Raw genomic sequence first — 14,761 nt, forward strand, 5'->3', positions numbered from 1 at the left:
GTGTACGGCTCACTATTTGTGGCCTACTGGTGAGAATAGCGTTCAGCATCTGCATTTGCTTTTTGTGCCTCTACTTTGCGTACTACTCACTATTTGATTGTTGTAATTTTTATATGGAAGAAAAGGGGTCCACTGGAGTTCATCTCTTAAAAATAGTTTTACTATTTAAGGACTTGCGCCCTGTGCTATGATTCATTTATTTATCAAAAATAGTACATAACCGGCCACATTATGATCTATCTACTAGAGTAAGATGTTCCAACTATTCTGTAAGGCTATTTACAGTCTTTGTTTTCCACCAAAATTTCCCATTCTCAACTATCTTGGATTCACCTATTTTGCTCTCTGTCTCTTTCTTTTTTTGCCTTTACATCAGTAGTAGAACCAGGGTTCTCAGTTAGGAATTATTCCTAGAATACATCATTTAATCATGTTGGCAAATTACTAACAGTCTCTACTCGGTTTTTAGGTGGAGTAACATCAGGCGTAGCGATTTCATTAGGCTTAGAATTCATGTCAATACCAAAAACCTTAGATTCAATGTCAACAGTTAGTTATGGGTAAGACATAGTAGGGCTATCGGCATAATTAATAGATTCATCCAAGTCTATTGAAGAACTCTATCTCATCATGTCTTGATCAGTATCACATAGTATGTTCTCCCAAATAGTCAAAGAAAATTCCAACTAATCTAGTGCTTCCTTGTTAAGAGTTAAAAGAGAAGTTGGTTCCATATTTTTCCTAGTTGAATTTTCAAAAGAACTCGATTGATTATCTTGAAGGACTATTTCATTATAAAGAAAGTTGTTTCTTGGCAACATTTGTTTCCTTTCATTCATTTCCATCTACAGCATGAGACTCAAAGCTAATCCTGGTACAATTTATTTGTTGTATGATTTGTATTATAAAAGAACATACTTCTATTTGATAGAGCTATTAGATTTGCATCATAAAAGAACACTTACACGGGATGAGTTTAGGAACACTTACACTTACATGGCTCGATGAAAGAACACTTACACTTACATGGCTCGATGAAAGAACACTTACACTTACATGGCTCGATGAAGCCATAGTCAAGAGCCATATCAACTGCTTTTGTTCAAGTCATATTGGATGAAAAAATGTCAAAATCACCACATTTCTTATGTAACATTTTGGTACAAGTATATTAAAGTTTTAGTGCTAACATATGTACTTTAAATCTTCAATCAAACATATGAAGCAAACTAGTAGTTACTATAAAAGAATGTGCCGCTTGTCGACTAGATATTCCAAGGAGAACATTTGTTGCCATAACCAGAGGAAAATACTATTTTTTATCTTGGAAATAAGGTTAATATTTTACTGCTGATTAACATTACACCGACATTCAGCTTTGTGATCCATGAAGTTTGTAAAAAGTAGATTAGCTGATATAATGGGGCTTATGTTAATGGTCTTCATATGGCTTTTGCTCAAGTTATTTTATCTCTTTAGCTCATTATATGGCATTTATTGATTGTTGATTGAATCTCATTATCGTGTGGATAGCTCTTCTAGCCTTGTGATTTGGGTAGGTTGGCCTTTTTGTGAACAAATAGCATAGAGAGATGGTCCTTTCCTCAAGTCAAATAGTTTTTAACAGATAGGCTACTTCATGAAAACTGAAAGTTATTTAATGCTACTTTCATTCTCTACCTTTTGTTCCATTTTTGAGATTTGCTCCTGTTGTGCTCAAAATACAGTAAAAAGTTATTTTCTTATAGATGGGGATATCCTTAAGGACCATCACACAAAATACCAATGCAATACCTATGAACTCTATATCAATAGAAAGTTGAATGTCCCTCCCTGACTGCATACTTCTTAGTGGTGTTCATCTATTTATCCCTTTCATATTCGTATTTGCACTATGTGCAAGCTTAGCTGTATGCAATCTGGTTTTATGATAGCTACATTATTGTCCATTTTATTATTATTTATCATTTTTGGTGTGTACCTTTCCATCTTAATTTTTCTGGTTACTGCCCCTGATAGTCATATTGAACTATATTACTGTGTATTATTGTTTTTTCTTTGTCACGATTATGCTTTTACCTGGATTAGCCTATCATTGTGTCATGATTCTTGAGTGGTCTACTGTTCTTACACCAAGTTTCAAAAGAGTGTAAAGGAACGTCGCTTGTGCTATGAGGTAACTCTGAATGACCTTAATACTCTATTGGTATGTGGGATAATCTTTATTGTATTGGATTGAGATATTTTAAATGCAAGAGTTGTAGCAAGTGTTTGGTGTTTCTGAATTTATGAACTGGCCATAGGATTATTGAATAATATCAAGTTTGATGTTTGTAGTGGATTGTTGATTATCAATAAAAGGAGGTACTCCTATCTCTGGAAGTAAATGTATCCCAACACTATTATTGTTGCAGTTCCTAGACCCTGTTTACTGTTGTAAATGAAACTTTAAAGAATTAAGTATCTTTTTAAAGGTAGTATATTGATATCAATAAAATTTAAGTGTTGTAAATATTTACAAAAGGAAACTACAGAATTGTTGTAGGTAGTAATGAGACAGGACACAAGGTTGTCAAACTTATATATTGGAAGTAGTTTCTAGATCTTACTTGAGCTGGAGGAACGTAAGGATACAGATAGAGTTTTCCCTATTCAGGGTATAGTATATTGAATATGGTATTTATTTCAAACAAAGAGAGAATGATAAGCATATGATCCTTAAGTGACCTCTACCCTTGCATAGACTATTTCTACTACCATTTAAGTGCATCATTTTACATGGTGACTTTTGCAGTTCTCCTTTCTGACCTCAAAAAATAAATTCTCTACCTTGTCTTGGTGCCACTTTGATCATCTGAGTCACCCTAAGCAGGGGTCCAAGTAATTCGTCTTATTCCTTTTTTTCCTACAAAAATTATGAGATTTGACTTGGAATGTTGATATTTGGCACATTCTAATGCCTTATAATCATTTAGTTAGTTAAGACACACTTCACAAATGATGTTGTCATCTGAATATTAGCGAGAATAGATACCGCATCCTAAATTTGGTGTCTGTGTCTGTCATACCATGTCTAATAACCTTTGCTTTCAATTATAATACTTAAATCAGTTAGATGCATGACTCATACATTTTCATATGAACGTGGTCATGAAGGGAGGATGATTTGTTATGACACCAAATAAGATCTTCCTTGAAATTACAAAATTATCTGTTTCATTATTTTGGGATGATATCATTATATTATGTGCAATATTAGGATCATCTCAGTTAATGACAGATTTTTTATGCAGGTATTAAAACTCTTTTCTTTCTGTGTGGTACATTTTCTAGAGTTGCCAGTGTGTCTGCGGATAGGGATATATGTAAGTGACTTTATATTCCATTTAAAACTTTCTTGCCTATTATTCCTCTAGTTGTGTGTAATTTGGAATAAAAATTGATCCATCCTTTCTGTAATTTTATTTTTCTTTTTTGTTTCTTAAGAAATGATGGAACTGGTACTATTAGTAACTCTTGTTATTTTTTCTTCCCCTAGAAGTTTGTGGTTAAATCTTACCATTACACTCTACTGTACAGACAAATATTATCAAACTTATGTTCCTTGGTTAGCTTTTTTCTGATCTTTGGTAATCAAATAGAACTAGGTATATATAAGCAGCCTTGTCAACTAATATCAAATTTAGGAACTACATGAACTAGCTCATTGAGGTTTGATTATAAAGTTATAGGACCATCAAAGGTTGGTCAATAGCCCCTTCTAACCTAGCATCACATTGATCCTGCAAGAAAAAGAATTACAAGACTCTCTTTATGTATTTTAAGTTGAATCACCATAAAATCTTGAACTTTAAATTGAATTCTTAGCGTTATAATTCAATACCACCAGATTCTTCCACAAAACCAGCCACATCATCATCAGATTCATGCACAAAATCAGTCACACAACCGTTGGGATCATAGGGTTAGGGAGAAAGAATACTCCTTGTTCTCAAATCCAGCTTCTTCTTATTATTTTTGAGCACACACATCTACATTTCGAGAAGCTTATGGACCTTTGGATTTATATGTTTTTTGCTAGCATTGCTGTTGTTGTTTTTGTTGTTTCTCGTGGTTTTTGCTTTTCCTTCTCCTTTGAGTCTGCCACTGGTCATTTACCTTTTCTTGCCCATTTTCTTTCTCTGACTACAGTTTTTTTCTTATTAAAGTAGAATAGATGCAGTGTGTATACTCTTGAACTTGTTCTATTGTTAACTGCTGAAGTATTTGATTATGCTTAGTGTGAAGATATGATGTACATATTGGGTGATACTTGTTACTTTATCTCTGCACTTTGAGTGTTTAAAAGTTGAATTTGATTCTTTGATATATTCACTTACTTGATTTATGTCGAGCATATGAGGTGAAGCAAAGTACTAAATTTCTGCTTTACTATTGTAGGAATTACTTGATTTAGGTGAAATAGTAGGAACTGAAAGTTGAGGACTTGATTATTTTTTGGCTCTGTGATAGAAGCTGGCAATTTGAACTGAAAGTTGATCACTTAAACAGTAGAAACAGGATTTACTTGATTATTTTTTTTGTTATGTATTCAAATGTTATGAAAAATTTGATATCATATCTAGTTCGATCGGGATGGTAACTATGTTTTTTGTGAAACTAATATCATGGGATGTTAACTAAGTTTTATGGTCTATGATTATATCATATTTTTGTATCGAGATTTGCAATAGCAATTTGGTATTTATTTGATTAAATTTATTATTTTGTGATATTAGGCTCATTTGTGGTCAATTAGAGACCAGACATATTGCTCATCTTTAAATGTTTATATAGGATGAGATATTGCTCATCTTTAATGGTTGATCTACGACTAGAAATTGGCTCGTCTTTAAAGGTTGATCTAGGACCAAGATGTTGTTCGTCCTTAAATGTTGATCTAGGAAAAGAATTTTGCTTGTCGCTAAAGGATAATTATGGCCATGTAGTTAGTGTATTTGGGACGAGAAATACCGTCGTGAAAAGATAATTACGATGAGGTAGTTAGTCTATTTGAGACAGATATACCGTCGCTAAAAGATAATTATGACCAAGTATTTAATCTATTCGGGATAAGAAATACCATCGTGAAAAGATAATTACAATAAGGTAGTTAGTCTATTTGAGACAAGATATACCATCGCAAAAAGATAATTATGATGAGGTAGTTAGTCTATTTAGGACGAGATTGCTCGTCGTAAAATAATAATTAAGATCGGGTAGTTAGTCGATTGGGACAAGATATAACATTGCTAAAAGGCAATTACAACCAGATTTTTTCTGTTGCAAAAGAGTTTTAAGGACCGATTTATTGGACTCGCCGCTAACGACCTTTAGCGGCGGAGCCTGTTAGGACGAGACACGACCAGATTTTTCTTGTCCTAAAAGACCAATTGGGACAAGATTTGAACTTTCTGGCCAGCATCACGTGATCGATCGGTCTTAACTGCGACCATAATTGTGCGATCGCAGTCAAGCCCCGCGACCGCGGCATAGCGGGTTAAATAAAGGAAGGGCAGTTTGGTAAATTGTGCAGCCGAGTCAAGATTTATATGGAGAATTTAAAACACTCTAGACACATGGGGAGAAACCCTACAATTTGGGGAAGAGAAAAATAGAACTTTAGATAGTTTTTATATTATTGTGATTTTTGTTTTCAAGGAGAATTTAGTGAAATTGGATTGTGGAAAGATCATTTTATCCCCTCTTAGTATGAATTCCATGGATGCATTACTTTGTAAATTTCTTTTCCCTTATTTAATAAGTATCTAATTTCTTTAGTCTTGGGATTATGTTGAATTAGAGTGAAGTAGTGAGTGGGTATTGTTGTGTTTGCATGGATTTAGTTATTGAGTATGCATTTCACCAATGCTTGAGCTTATGTTGTAGAATTTGATGGGTGAAAATTCCAAATCTCCAAATGGATTTGATGAGTAAAAGCTCCAAGCTCTAGAAACCCTTTGCCATCCTAGAAAGAGGGATTTAGGTGAATATTAGGTAACCCATAACATCCTCTAAAGAGGGTTATCGAAGGATAAAGCAATGGTGAACAACTAAGCCTATGGTTTACTACCCTTTGCAATCTTAGAAATAAGTGTTTAGGGAATGTAAATCATGTCAAAAGCATCATCCTAGAAATAGGAATGCTTGGTTGTGGTTTTGGGTGGTTATATAAACTCCACACTTGTTAGGTGCTCGAAAGAGCCGATGGATTAAATCATTAAAGATTTACCCTAATGATCTTAGACCTAGCCTATCCATTAATTAACAACTAAATCCCATGACAAACCAACATTATCCCACATGCTTTACCTCTAAGAATACATAATCCCAAGATCTCTCCAAATCTTGAATTCAAACCAAAGATAGCCTTTACCATGTACTAATTGAAGTTTGTGTGAAGAATCTTCAAGCAAATCCCCCGATTTAATTATACATGTTTGTTTCCATTTGCATTCCGGTAACCTTCTATTAACTTAAGCACCCATAGGTTTGAAGTCTATAACATTAAATCCTTGAGATTCTACCTCAATCTACATTGGGTTACTTGACAACGACCGCTCCACACCAAAATCATAGTAGTCAGTTGAGCGTTATCAAAATGGCCAGAAGTGCAGGAAAATAAATAGGGGGTTTTGTATCAAATTGTTAAAAGTAACAAGTTGCGAATGTTTTTGGTTGTAAAAAATCCATGGAATTCGATAGAGAAAACATATGAATAGTATCCCAAATAATTGATGTAAAAAAACCAAAGTCTCGAATTAATTAATCAATCAAAAACTAAGAACAAAGAGGATTCCAAGATCAAAAGTCAATCTTCAAATCAATATATATTTGTAAGAGTATAATGTTCGTAACCTATTACAAGAGTATTCATTGGAGATTTATAGTTTCTCAAAATAACAAAGAAAACCTAACCAACACAAAATAGGAAAATAAAGTCGGCAGTGGCTATGCTTCAGGCAACAAGTTGTATGGACTGATGATGACTAGTTGTCAGCTCACTGTCTCCATTCTGTACTTAGTGATGATGACTCGTAGTCAAAACTTACGAGTTGTTGGACTCTTTATCACTCTAGTAGTTTTTTACCTTTTTGAATTTTTGCTCAGTTCTCAGAACTACTAGTCACTACGGGTCATACCCTGTCATAATGACTCATAGTCATCCTTCATTTCCACTAGGCTTTAAATTGAATTTCTCAGGAATTTTTGCTAGTTTGCTCAGAACAACTCACATCATGACTCATTGTCACTCCTAACGAGCCGTGGTCAGCCTTAGCTTTACTCCTAGAATCAACAACCTTCACTGTTACTACCACGACTTGGGCTATGAGTCGTATATAGTCATATAATGACTCGTAGTCCAGTCAGTAAGTTTGATTTTCTAACTTATTTTTATATTTTTGATCCAACTCACTTCTAACCTATTTTCCCTACAACACACACACAAACACATATAATATCTAACAAAATAGCCTAAGTATTTGCATATAGTCCTTGTTTAAAGCAATGAAGGTGCCATAAACCTATGGAACATTTGGTCACAGTTAAAAATAAGTATCCTCTTCCCAGAATTAATGATTTTTAGACCAGCTTCAGGATGCAAAGTGTTTCTCCAAAATAGACCTTCGTTTGGGTTACATTTATTAAAGGTTAAAAAAGCTGATATTCCCCGGACCACTTTTTTGAACCCAGTATGGGCATTATGAATTTTTAGTTATGTCCTTTGGTTTGACTAATGTACCTGCAACCTTCATAAATCTTATGAACAAGGTATTCAGACAGTTTTTGGATTTGTTCATTATAGTTTTCATTAATGATATCATGGTGTACTCATAGAGTTAGGAGGAGAATGACAATCATCTTCAGGTTATACTTCAAACCCTTATGGATCAAGAGTTATATGCCAAAATTATGAAGTGTGAATTCTGGGGAAACCACTCAAATTTTTTATATTTATTTTTATTTCTCATCAAATGAATAAGACAAAACACATTAATGTTCACAAATAAAGATGATACAGAATGGGCTCCTCTATTGTACTCATGATGAAACCTAAGAGCTTTCTCGAAGACAACCTTTAATTTTTAGTAGTAATCTTTCATATCCTTTAGGCAGATTTTTAAACCTAATCGATAGTTGTTAGGATGAATCACATGTATAAAATCTCTAAGCAGACAACAATCACTTACTTTTCCATTTTCTAGATTTCGCGGGAGAAATGAGAATCCTATCTTATACGAAGGCCTATATACAAAAAAACACTTTTCCTTCTAAGTGTTCGATCTTTTCTTGATCATATTGTTTTAGTGAAGGAATTAAGGTGAATCCCCAAAAAATTTAGGCATTGAAGAAATGGCCTAGATTGATAACTTCAACTAACATTAGGAGTTTCTTGGGTCTGGTAAGTTACTACAAGAGGTTCATGGAAATTTTATCTTCTATAGATGCCCCTCTAACTAAGTTAACTCAGAAAGATGAGGTTCCGATAGTTTAATGCTTGTGAGGGCAGTTTTGAGAATAGATGCCCCTCCTATTTTGATGCTTCTCGAGGGTACTAAAGAATTTGTTGTTTATTGTGATGCGTCCGGAGTGGGAACTAGTTTTGTACTTATGCAGCATGGTAAGGTGGTGACTTATGTGTCAAGGAAACTTAAGGTTTGGTGACGTCCAAGTGACACTTCCTCTAAGAAGATGATACGATTGCTGCCAAATATAGTAACCCAACAAAGGTTGGGGTCGAATCCGAAAGGAATACATGGAATCGTGGCTCTCAGTTTTTGTAATCAATGGGTAGAACTAGAAAAGTAAATAGGGGGATTTGAGTATCATGGTCGACCAAGTGCCGAGTATCAATTTCGATTGTAATCAGTCATGAGTGAACACTAGGATTATGTTCCCCTGGCTTCTTAACTCCATAGGCTTATCGTGCTTTGCTGAACCAACTCGATACCTTGCATGCATAATTGATAAGTTATATACCTTTTACAGTCTTTTGGACGAGCAGAAGTATTTCACCCTTTACTTTTTGAATCTCAGGATGTCTCCTTACTAACCCTTATCCTGATCCCAGTTAACTATTACCTTTTGAGTCTCTAGCTATTAGATGAAATATAACCATCTTACTAAGATGAAACCTTGAAGCATGGATCGATAGTTAAAATCCAAATTATTGTTGTCTTTATCTTTCCCTAGTCACTACTCCTCTTTTGGAATAAGTAGCAATAATCTAGGCGGGATCCTAACGTGTGCACCCGTTAAGAAAACTATTTTATTGAAGATGAATCAATACATGTATGGGTATCAATTTAGAACAACGATAACACTTCCCCAACTTCGTCAATCTGCCAGGGTTTTCACTACCCTAACTATGGGTTTTTAGCAGCTCATGCTTGTGAAGTAATCAACAACATTCATGATTCAAAGCATAGATGAAATCACAATAACAAGAAGTATAAAACCCAAAATCGTAACTGAATTTATCAACTGAAGTTAATACAAGAGAGTTCCAAGATCAAAATCAAATCTCAAAATCAAAATATGTTTGTAAGTACGAAGATTGCGTAACCTCTACTAAAAACATATAAAGGATATTTATAGTACATGAGGAAACCCTAAAATCAAAGCCCGAATAAAATAAGATAAAAAAAGTCGGTGGCCACTTATGGTCCCTACTTGCGCGTTGTCCTTGGGGGAAGATAGTACTTGCGTCCTGCAGGGAGGGCATAAGTGCCGACCACAAGTGCCATACCATAATAAGATCCACAATTTTCACACATAAATACATTCACACAGTTCTAAAACACAAAATATTGGAGGGTTATCATTTTTCTCAAAAATCCATAAAAACATTATAATTGCCCTAAATACTTAAAAAATCTCCTAATTACACAAAAACAAAACACAATACGAAATAAAACACAATACGACAAAAATTATCCTATACATGTTGGTTCTACAGGAAAAGAAGCACAACAACAAAATCCCGCAGCGACGCGATAAGCATTTAGAACATTTTGCACCCTTAATGCTTTAAAACAATACAAAACAAAGGGAATTTAGAACATACGTGGGACGCGATAAGCATCTATGTCATAGGAATCTCCAGATATAGGCATATAAGTTGGCGGGGGTGGTGGTGGCGGCGGTGCACTACTAGAGGATGCACTCATGGCTATCTCATATGCCTCTGCCTGTCAATGATGGAAGTCACATCAAATTATGTCTGGCCCTTTTAATGTCCTGTTCATATGGCATATCAAGATCCTATAAGACTCTAATGTGACCTCTCTTGGACCCAAACTACCGGGACCACCTCCTCATCCTTTGTGAAGAAATCAAATTATCTTAGTATGTGCAGGGGTGATAGTTAGACCACTGGAAGTATAACTGAGGGAATGGTTGCTACACAGCTTTTTGCGAGAGTGTGTACCTCTACTCATAGTATATTAAAATCCTACCTCATCTGGGCTAGATCCATCCCCTTATCTCTATAAATTTGGTTGTAACCTGTCTCTTAAACTTATCAAGATATGCCTAGAAGTCAGCACTTAGCTCAGACAGTGTAACTCTCTATGCAGCCTCTCATATAGGCTCTGCCTGCTCAAATTTAGTCTGAACTCCAGGTCTCATCTGCCCATATAGGGTAGTCATCTCAATCTCTACGACCCTTATTCGAGCATCAGTGGTCGTCTGACTATCCACTAAGATTTGCAAGAACTATAGAGATATAGTAATCATTCCTGTAGTAGGAGTTGTAGTGGATAGGTGAGTAGGATTTGAAGATACGCCAACTGGCTCTGAGGTCAAAGCTAGGGTTGATGAAGAAGTGGATGGTGTCCCCTTACCCTAAGTAGTCATATCTAGGGCCTTTTTTTTCTCCCCTATCTCTATATTAACACTAATACCCACATCGCCTCCATGTGCATCACCGGGCTCTGTGGAAACTTTTGGGCCCTCAGTCTGGGCCCTAGGTACTTTGTCTGGTTCTGTAAATCTCCTAGGAAGGCTTGGGCATGTCATATCCTTCATACTCTTTGTCTGTGTAGTAACCGTTGCACGTACCCTCTCATCTACTCCTGATATCTTAGGTACACCAGCCTCATCACATAGCCTCTGAATCATTAAAAAAATGGCAGATTAGTTATCTTCCCAAATGCTCTACATAGATATTATGTTGGAGGATAACTACAAAATTAATATAATATATAGCCATCATACTAGAAACTAGGGTTGCTCCTTCTTAAGTCAACAAATTATCTGATGTAGTGGAGAACACTCAATATTTGATCATCAACCACAAAAAAACTGGCCTCAAATATCAACAGGACTTTCTTGATCACACAATGACTCTTAATCCATGGGTTAGCTTCACCCAAAGGTGAAATATAGGTGGCTATAGACCTAGTCATCTCAACCCTCTCTCATCTGTGCTCAACATTCCACATAATGTGTCGATCATGTATGACTCTTAATCTATAGTTGCACTCAGCTGTAGATGTGGGAGTAATATAATCAGTACCAAAAATGAGCCAATGAGTAGTCTCTGCTGACAGATCAACTCTGACCCCTTTCACTAGTGTATGATCAAGTTATGACTGTTCCATATGCCTCATTAAGCCTGGAAATCTGAGCATAAGAAAAACTACTGTAGCTCGGTATGATGCATAAAACTCACGTACCATAGTTGAGTTGCAAAAACCGAGTGGTCTAGTTACCCACTCTAATTGATATCAATCAAATAAAGCCTACAACTGTGGCACTCCACTAAGACCAGATAGATCAATATGACGCTCTTTATAAATAAGCCTTCTAGGTCGTCTGTCCTCCTTAATATGACTGTCCCTATCAAATAACTTTTGCATCCTCTCTAAACATGACCTTAGATTTTTCTTATCATGAGTTACCTCCGAGGCATGTGTGGGTGTAGGACTCTGCCTCTATTGCACTGTGCATCAAGGGAAGCCTACTCTATACCCTCCTCAGACTGGGTACATCTGAGTATTTTACATGTGTGGTGGTAACCTCCTCAGACTGAGGTACCACTGATGACTCCTCCTGCTCAGCATTCTTAGATAAATCCTAGGGCCCCTCCTAAAACTGGGGGTCCTGAGTTGTAACCTCTTGATTAGACTCAGAATCTATCTCATCCTTATCATAATCATGATCTAGTGGAGGAGTATGTGGGGGTGACATTCGAACTAACTTTATCCTTGGCCATGCTGCAATAGCCTGAGTATCCTAGCGCATTTGGCCTCTAGTAACTCTTTGTATCACCCCAACTATAGTGTCTCAATGTCGCTGTATCGGGTACTCCTCCATTGAACCACTAGGCTCAAGAGACTTTGTCTGTCTCCTTGAGGTATTGGCATTCTTTTTCTTAGCAGCTTTAGGTGCCATATGTACCTAAAAAATCAGTCGTTAGTTTCCAACAAAAAAAAGGGGTAGTAAAAGTTGAAGAAAAACTCAAAATTTGAAAAGTTCAAATTTTTCATTAATTTTCACATTCCTATAACCTATTTGAAATCCCAACAATTCCAATGTGCACACACCTATCAAGAATCATGATTTTCAAGGAAACTAACATGCTCAACTTGTGGTATTATTCTATTCATTCAAGTTCAACTTTTGGTTAGGGACTAACCTTAGAATTTAATTCAAAACAATGCCCTACATTGAGATTATAGGCTACTTCAAGGATCCTTCATACAATCATGATATAATCTATATATTTTGCATGGGAATACACATATCAACTTTTTTGTACGATAAATAAATCAATACATAACCATTAGGAGCCGAGAAAGTTACCCTTTTTATGATGAACCAGAAGTGAACAATGAAAAACTCGAGCAAAATCAAAGTTGGAAATTGTTTTTTATGTATTGGACAAGTTGGTATCTCAAACAAGTGTCAATTTAACCTTTACTTAAGTATGGGTTTAGTTTATGTTTTCAGAAGGAAGTTTGAACTCAAAGAGAAAAATAAGGTTTTGAGGATTTGGATGAGTTAGAATGAGGCTAGGGATGTTTAAATATAAATGGGGGAATATTTTAGGTCTTATATATGTGTTGGTGGGCCAAAAATTTTAACTAAAATTTTGGCCTACTGATGACCTAGCCGCAACAGCTACTTGTGCCTGCCACCTGCGGCCAGGCATGGAGTGCAAATGCCACCTGCGACCAGCAGGTGTAGGGCTAAAAATTTTGGCCCAATTTTATATACTCCAAACTTGGATTTTCAATATTTTTCCAGCTATTAATGGTCCCGAAATGTAATGTTACAGTCCCAAAAGTATGAATAGATGTTCAAGTCCACAACTTTCCATTTTTCCTCCTCAAAATTTTGATTTTTCAAATTTATTGTTCAACTTACCTATCCCGTATGGGACTTGTGACCGTGATGGGTCGTCACATAGTCGCCTTACCTAGAAATGGATGAATGTATCAATTTTACCATATTCTAGGTAAGTCCAAGAGCTAAAAACCTACAAAAACAAACAACAAAAAGTGAACACTAAAATAGTGGGTTGCCTCCCGCTCAACACTTGATTTGACGTCGCGACACGACGTGACTGTGTTGGTTACTCAGACTTCACCAACAAGACCATGGTCTTCCTCTCATGTAGTGCTTGATTTAACGTTGTGGCACAAGAGGGTATCTTGATTACTCAGAATTCATCAAGATACCCATAGAAGTACCCTCTAGGGTCATCAATACAATTAATCACCGACACTACCCTTATGTTGGTAGGCTGCTTCATTTATTTTTTGATGTTGAAGGTGGCTTCCTCATCGCTGACTCTGAATTTTAGCTCTCCTTTCTCCATGTCAACCATTTCTCTACCTGTGGCCATAAATGGTCTTCCAAATATAATGGGTATCTCAGTGTCAACATCACAGTTCCAAATGACAAAGTTAGTCGGGATATGAAATTTTCCACTCTCACAATCATATCAAAAGATATTCCATAGATTTTTTATCGTGCAGTCAACCATCAATAACCGCATTGAAGTTGGTTCAGAAGGGTTCATACCTAATTTCTTGAGTATGGCCAGCGGCATTAAATTAATGTTGGATCCTAAGTCACAATAGGATCTAGAAAATCGGGATGACTCAATAGTACATGGTATCGTGAATGCTCTGGAGTCACTCTTTTACTAAGCCAAAGACCTCGTAGTGACTACACTACAGTGGTACAATTCATCAACATCCTCAATCGTCGCTCTGTTCTAAACCTGGCATATCCAGGCATCTGCTCCAATGCCTCGAAAAGAGGAATATTCAAGCTCAACTCTTTCAGCATCACAATGAATCACTTGAATTTTCCTTCCTTTCTTTTCTACATTAGTTTCTAAGGAAAAGGAGGGGGAGGTCTCGAAATTTGTCTTATTTCTTGCTCAATAATTAGACCTTTACCTCTTTCCTTAGAAACTACATCATCACTACCTGTTGGCTTTTCTGAATCCTCAGCAAGTGTTTCATCAATAGTAGCTTTCACAGTAGGGAGTGGGGGATCCATAGTAGTAATACCACTTCTCATGGTAATGGCAAGAACACGACCATTGTATTTCAGATTTTGCACAGTGTTGCTTAGAAGGGTACCTGGGCTCCTTTGGTACAGAGTTGCTGACATCTTCCTAAATTGGTGCTCCAACTGCTTGATAGCATGGAATGAGATTCGACCTTTTGGATCAACCCTAAAATGTCAGCCTTAATATCCT

The 14,761-nt window shown here is 36.1% G+C and overlaps 1 pseudogene; it reads right to left on the reverse strand.

The window, feature by feature from the left end:
• Positions 1 to 229: 229 nt before the first annotated feature.
• Positions 230 to 14,673, reverse strand: LOC124889602 (annotated as a pseudogene).
• Positions 14,674 to 14,761: the final 88 nt, after the last annotated feature.

The sequence above is a fragment of the Capsicum annuum genome, chromosome 12 (assembly GCF_002878395.1).
Source record: "Capsicum annuum cultivar UCD-10X-F1 chromosome 12, UCD10Xv1.1, whole genome shotgun sequence".
Classification (NCBI taxonomy): domain Eukaryota; kingdom Viridiplantae; phylum Streptophyta; class Magnoliopsida; order Solanales; family Solanaceae; genus Capsicum; species Capsicum annuum.